General features: G+C 43.9%; 1 non-coding gene across 1 annotated transcript; it reads left to right on the forward strand.

The window, feature by feature from the left end:
• The first annotated feature begins 5031 nt into the window (after positions 1–5031).
• LOC142423742 (U1 spliceosomal RNA) lies at positions 5032–5193 on the forward strand. Its single transcript, XR_012779340.1, has one exon. It is a non-coding gene; the product is annotated as a U1 spliceosomal RNA (small nuclear RNA).
• Positions 5194–6187: the final 994 nt, after the last annotated feature.

The following is a 6187-nucleotide window of genomic DNA, read 5'->3' on the forward strand; positions in this document are numbered from 1 at the left end:
AACAATAGCCAGAAGAAATCAGTATGAACCTAGTAGAGTCAGATCCTAAACACATTCTTAAAACAGTCAAAGTCAATCCTTACTTAAACTATCCCTTTCATATGCAATATAGCTCAGGTCTCTGGCTGCCCCAGTTCAAGGTGGGGGCCATCTGTTAGCCATTTTGACCAACCAGCATAGTCTCAGAGGTGAAGCTCAAAGGGTGATTTCACTCCTTGAGCAAACCTCTAAGAACCAAACTTTCACTCCCCATGATCTTCTCAGAAAACAACCCAGCAAACTGCTTGGACATATCTGACCTCCAGTCAAAGAAGAAAAACAGAAATAAGACAGAGGTCAGACAAACCTCCACCTTCCATCTTCCTGATCCATCTCTCTAGCACCCCACTCCCCAGACACCACGATGTCTTTGGAGGTCACCCTCTTGAGGTTGTGTTATGTGTTTTTCTGTGTTTCGGTATATGAAACACAGGCTTTATGGGAAGCAAGTAAAGTAAGGGTTTCAGGGATGGGGGTAGGGAGATACAGTGGGAGGGAGGGTGTTAAAAGAGAAATGATGTCAAGGAGTCCAGGAAGAAAAAAAAAACAACATTTGGAAACTGACTGTGGTAGCAATTGTACAATTGTGCTTGACATGATTGAACTATGGAATGATACATGTAGTAACTCCCAATTTAAAAAAAATAATGTTTAAAGCCAAAGTCAACAAATAAATTATTCAGAGTAAGAGAAAAACAACTCATCAGGTACAAGGGAAATCCAATGAGATGATCAGAAACAATGGTGGTCAGAAGGCAGTAGGATGATGTACTGAACGAAAAAAAAAAATGGCAACCAAGAATTACGTGTCAGCCAAACGATCTTTCAAAGGAATACAAATGTTTAAATTAGAAAATAATCGCTTAACACAAAGGAAAACATTCAAGGAAAAATAGGTTCAAAAGATACGAGACCAAAAAAATATCTGTGAGACATAGAAAGCTAAAAGTACAAAATACAAAGGCAACCCTAAGCTATGTCTCGAAGGCAAGATGGAGGTCCAGGCAAAGATGCTACAAAAAGACACAGAGACCAGATACAATGGTAATGCTGGATCCCTGAGCTTCAGTGGGAAGGACGGAGAAGTGGACTGAGTATGAGCTAGGAAGCTGAGCAAAAGAAGCGAGGGGAGAATCACAAGCATTCTTGTTACACACAGAGCTGGGACTCTGACAGTCAGTTCCACTCCCTTAGGACCAACACAAATGCCCCACACTGGGGGCTGTTGACAGGAAGATGGGCACTGCCCTTGGTCCCTGACACTCTCCTAGTGCTGTGGTTGCCTACACCTGTCCCTGCACAACCTTGGTCTTCCTGAAGTTGGAGATGTGCCCTCATGGGCCTGGCAACTATCGCACCACACCCACATCTGGTGGGTTCCAGATGCAGTGCCGGACAAGCGGCCTCCCAGCCATCCCCAAGTAAGCAACCTATTCCGAATCAGGACCCTGACTTCAGACAGTAGCTAGACTGACAGGAAGTCCCACCTTCCTTCCCCAGCTCTGCAGTTCCTTGGCTGGAGTCTTTTCCTCTCTGAGTCTTGCCACCGACCCATTTTTTTTTTTTCTTCCCCAAACTCGTTATGCTCCGTAACTTGAGGAAAACAACTGTCATTCAAAAATGTTATTCCCAACGACATGCAGGCCTACCACCCTTTTCTCTTTCAAAGGCGCAAGCTAAAATGCTCTTCTAGTTTGAAAAGCAGTAGGAAAGAAAGGCGCAGTATTATATGCAACATTTTGCCGTTCCCTTTGCCCTGTCCCCGTTGCTGCAATAAAATAATGGAGGTAAATACATCCGTAGTAAATTCAACCCTGCAGGTGAAGCTGGTGAAGGGAAGTTTGATGACCCGAGGAAGGCGCTCTGTTTCCAAATTGCTAAAACATTGGTTCGGAACAAAATGTTTTCAGGGAAATGAGAGGTTTTGTAAAAACAATTCAATTAACTCTGAATGACAGGTCATTAAAGGGCAGTTGTTTCTAGGGAGGCTCTTGGTGACATATTGAATTGCCACTTGGGCTAGTTGCAAGGTCAACAGTTTGAATCCACGAGCGGCTCCACTGGAGACAGATGTGACTTTCTGTTCCTGTAGAGAGTTGCAGTCTTGGGAACTCAGAGGCAGTTCTACCCCGTCCAACGAGCAACCGTGAGTCCGGGGTGGTGAGTGTGAGTTGCCTTGTTCTTTTGTTTTCCCGCTCGAGTGAAAGGAGGAAAGCATCTAAGGCAGTAGAGATCAGGCACTGCGGTGTATAGCTTTGGGCAGATTCATAATTCTTTGACCTCTTTTGTCTGTTAAAATTCAAGAGCTTGGACCAGAGCTCGCCAAGGTTCTCCCAGATCTAAAATCTTTTGGTTCTACGATGACATGGTTTGAAATGGGCCATTCGGTTGACTTGCAGTCTCCAGGAGGGAGGGAACTAGTCTGGGCGGGGCTAACTTGATGGAGGATTACGGATCCAGAGGTAGGTGAACTTCATTCAACAGTCACGGGGCATGGGACTGGACGAGATACTCTTGTCTCCATTCCTGAACCTGAATTTCATAATGAACTTGCCTCTGGGGTGCGGGAGACGGTCAGAGACCAGTCACTTGGTGTTTTGGGATGGTCAGGCAACCGACCGACCGACCAACCAACCAACCAATCGACGATGACAGATCCTAGAGGGGTGAGAGGGAGACATAGGACTACAGTAGCCTTGCGAAAGGCCTGTAAATTCCTGCTTCCGCATTTTAATTTCTTTCTTTGACGTTCAGGATCTACCTATCTACGCATTTATATTTATAAATATTATTTGGGCACGGGCGGGCACAGGGTGAGGTCCAGAGCAGGAGTGGGGGCTTGGATGGACGCATTCGTCCCGGGCAGGCATGGCGGTGCAGTGCCTGTGGTCGACCCGCACCGGGCTGCCTGGGGCCCCAGTCGCCAGGGTGCAGCTGTGACAAGCAGGGCAGGCAGTCACCCCAATTTATGCCTCACTTAGGATTCTTATCTTTTCTTTTGGTTCCCTTAGTTTTTCTTCTTTCTCTCTTTTTCCTTTTCCCTAGATTTTCCCCCTTTTATGTTCACTCTTTTTCTCTCTCCTTGATTTAGAATATTGATTTTTTTCTTTTTTCTTCATTTGTTTTAACATTTTTTTCCTTTTTATTCTTTGTAATTATTAATCTTCTTTTCTTACTGTTGATTATCTGACTTCCAGGAATTAGTTTTATTGTTTGCCATTTGCTGTTATTTGGGGTTTCTCTCTCTCTCTCTCCCTTGCTCGCTCCCTCTTTGTCTTACCAGACATGGCACAGCAACCATGTCAACATGGATCAGCTACATCTGAACCTCCTGCAGGCACACCTACGGGATGAGGGTCATTAGACATTCCTGTGCCACTCTGTAATTGACAGCTAGCAGCCAACACCAACCAAACCTACCCTTAATTGTGCTGTATAAACAAAAACTAGAATTGCCACATATTTCTATTTTCAATAACACCCACCAAGAGACAGATAGCAAATGTCTAAGATCATGCCAATATAGTCATTGATCAAAGACAAATAATCAACATCATAATGTCTTGTAGGCAACAGATAATCTCGGTTCACACAAACACATGAGACCGAGTGACTCAAAGCAGCTATCAAAACACGGAGGCGGAAGACCTTTCTCAAGAACAAATGGCAAACTATCTGACATGAATTCAGAGGAAGGGTATTGAGACTTCTTTAACAGGTTGAGAGAAAAATCAAGAAAGCTGAAGACGAAAGCAAGGAAAACACAGGGGGGAAATAACTTTAGGACAATTTAGGAAAACACCACGAGAACTAACTATAAAATTGAAAAGTTGAAACTATGCAATAGAAACAGCAAATAGAAATGCAGGACATTAAGACTAAGCTATCAGAAATAGATAATGCATTGAAAGATCAAAGCGGTAGAACTGAATGAATGAGAGCCAAAGTAGAGAGCCTGAAAACAAATATCTTAATAGTAATCTGCTGGAAGAACAATCTGGGGTGGGGGTGGGGGGAGAAAAGAAAAAAACCCTAAGAATTATTATGTAGAACACCATCAAGAAGAAAAACTTAGAGGTGATGGGAATCCCAGAACAGGAAGAGACAGTAAAAGACTGGAATCAAACCCGCCCTTATGATAGAATAATCAACCACCTAAGATCAAAAGGGCAGCGCTGAACCCACAACAAAGTTCCCAGGGTTGGGAATGAAGGGGGAAGGGACATAAGAAACACGGGGAGGAAGTAGGATACGTGATGGAACATTGAAGCAACTGCAATGGATGAGGTGAAACAAAATGTGTACAGATTGTTGAATGTAAAACCGGTGATGCGTTCCGTAAACTTTCACCTAATGCACAATGAACCAAAACAAGACCCATCGATGCGCAGTTTACAAAAGACACACCTCAGATTCGGGGTGGGGCCTGGGAGAGCCAACGATACCCAAAGAGCAGGAGGAAGAAAATAATAATAGAATTAGCCAAGGGAGATGTTGTTTTGAGCTTCTTATGAGTTAGGTGAGGGCTGACTGCTGAATTCATCATTTCTTACTCAACAACTTGTCAAACCTCCGTCAGGCTTCCCCTGTCTCCCTCTTTTTTCCCCATCTCCTTCTCGGTGGGTATCACCCTCCCCTTCACCCAACCTGGTGTAGGCATATACAGAACATGCCACACAGCAACGGCACAGTGTACATTTTTTCCCAGTGCACATGGGATATTCTCGAGAATTGACAATGAAGCAAGCCTCACTAACTTTTAAAGCACTGAGATATACGAAGCATTGTCTCAGATCATAAGGCTATAAAATAAGAAATCCACAATAAGATCAAGGGGATACACACCTGAAATATATGAAAATTAAATGACACTCTGCTTAAAATCTACTGGGTAGAATAAAGACAGCACGGGGTGGGGGCGAGTTAAACCACAGATATACTAGGGGAACAAAAACAGAATTTCCCCCCAAAGCTATGCATTGACGTTTTAATAAAACAACCTGGCAGGGGCGATACCATGATCACGACGGTGGATTTCCCAGGGCGAGGCTTATCCATTGCACTCAGGATGTGCTGACCCCTGCCATTTCCCCAAATGTGGGAAACTCGACTGTGTGATTTGTGGTAGTGGGGGACTGCGTTCTCGCTCTCCAAAAACAAACAAACAACCATACAAAAAACCAACCCTGTCACCTTCAAAGTACTCTTCATGACACTTAATACATTTGTCAAATCCGCGATTCCTTTCTAGGAAACATCTTACAAACTCATCTGTTTAGATGGTTGACAGCACCTCCCTGGTTTTGTTTTTTTTTTCTTCACCTCTTCTACATTGTCAAATTGCTGACCTTTCATGTCCCTTTTCATTCTCGGAAACAAAAAGAAGTCTCACAGAGCAAGGTCAGGTGAGTAAGGTGCATGGAGCAAGAGAGACACACTGGCTTTTGCCAGTAACTGGTGCACCAAGACAGCTGCATGAGCAGGAGCATTGTCATGATGGCAAAACCAGTTTCCTGTCTGCCACAAATCAGGCCTTTTTTTTTTTTTTACTGTGGAGCAACTGGTGGTTTTGAACTACTGACCTTTCTGTTAACAGATCAAGTCATAACCACTACACCAACAGGGCTCCACTCAAATCAGGCCTCTTTTGTCGCACACTCTTATGCAATCTTTTCAGAACCTCTAAAGAGAAAGCTCAATTAACAATCTGACCTGGTGGAACGAATTCCTAATACACTATGGGTCGACATTTTCATCCATTTGGGACGTTGACAGAGGTTTGCCATCAGTCAGCATTTCACCTTTAAAAAGAAAATTAAAGTCATTTGTTGTTTATTCAATGGAAACTGAAATTTTCTGCCATGTTGTACAAACCTAGCAGCGCTGTAAGACTGCCACCTCGTATATATGTGTATATGTATATATGTATATATATACCATATTAAATGAAGGGGGAAGTGCAGAGTGGAGACCCAAGGCCCAAGTGTCGGCCAATGGAGATCCCCTCATAGAGGGGTTTAGGCGAGGAGATGGGTTAATTAGGGTGTGAGGTAGTACCGATGAAGAACACAGCTTTCCCCCAGATCCTGGATGCTTCCTCCCCCCAACTACCATGATCCGAATTCTACCTTGCAGGACTGGATAGGAC

This window comes from Tenrec ecaudatus, chromosome 12, assembly GCF_050624435.1.
Source record: "Tenrec ecaudatus isolate mTenEca1 chromosome 12, mTenEca1.hap1, whole genome shotgun sequence".
Classification (NCBI taxonomy): domain Eukaryota; kingdom Metazoa; phylum Chordata; class Mammalia; order Afrosoricida; family Tenrecidae; genus Tenrec; species Tenrec ecaudatus.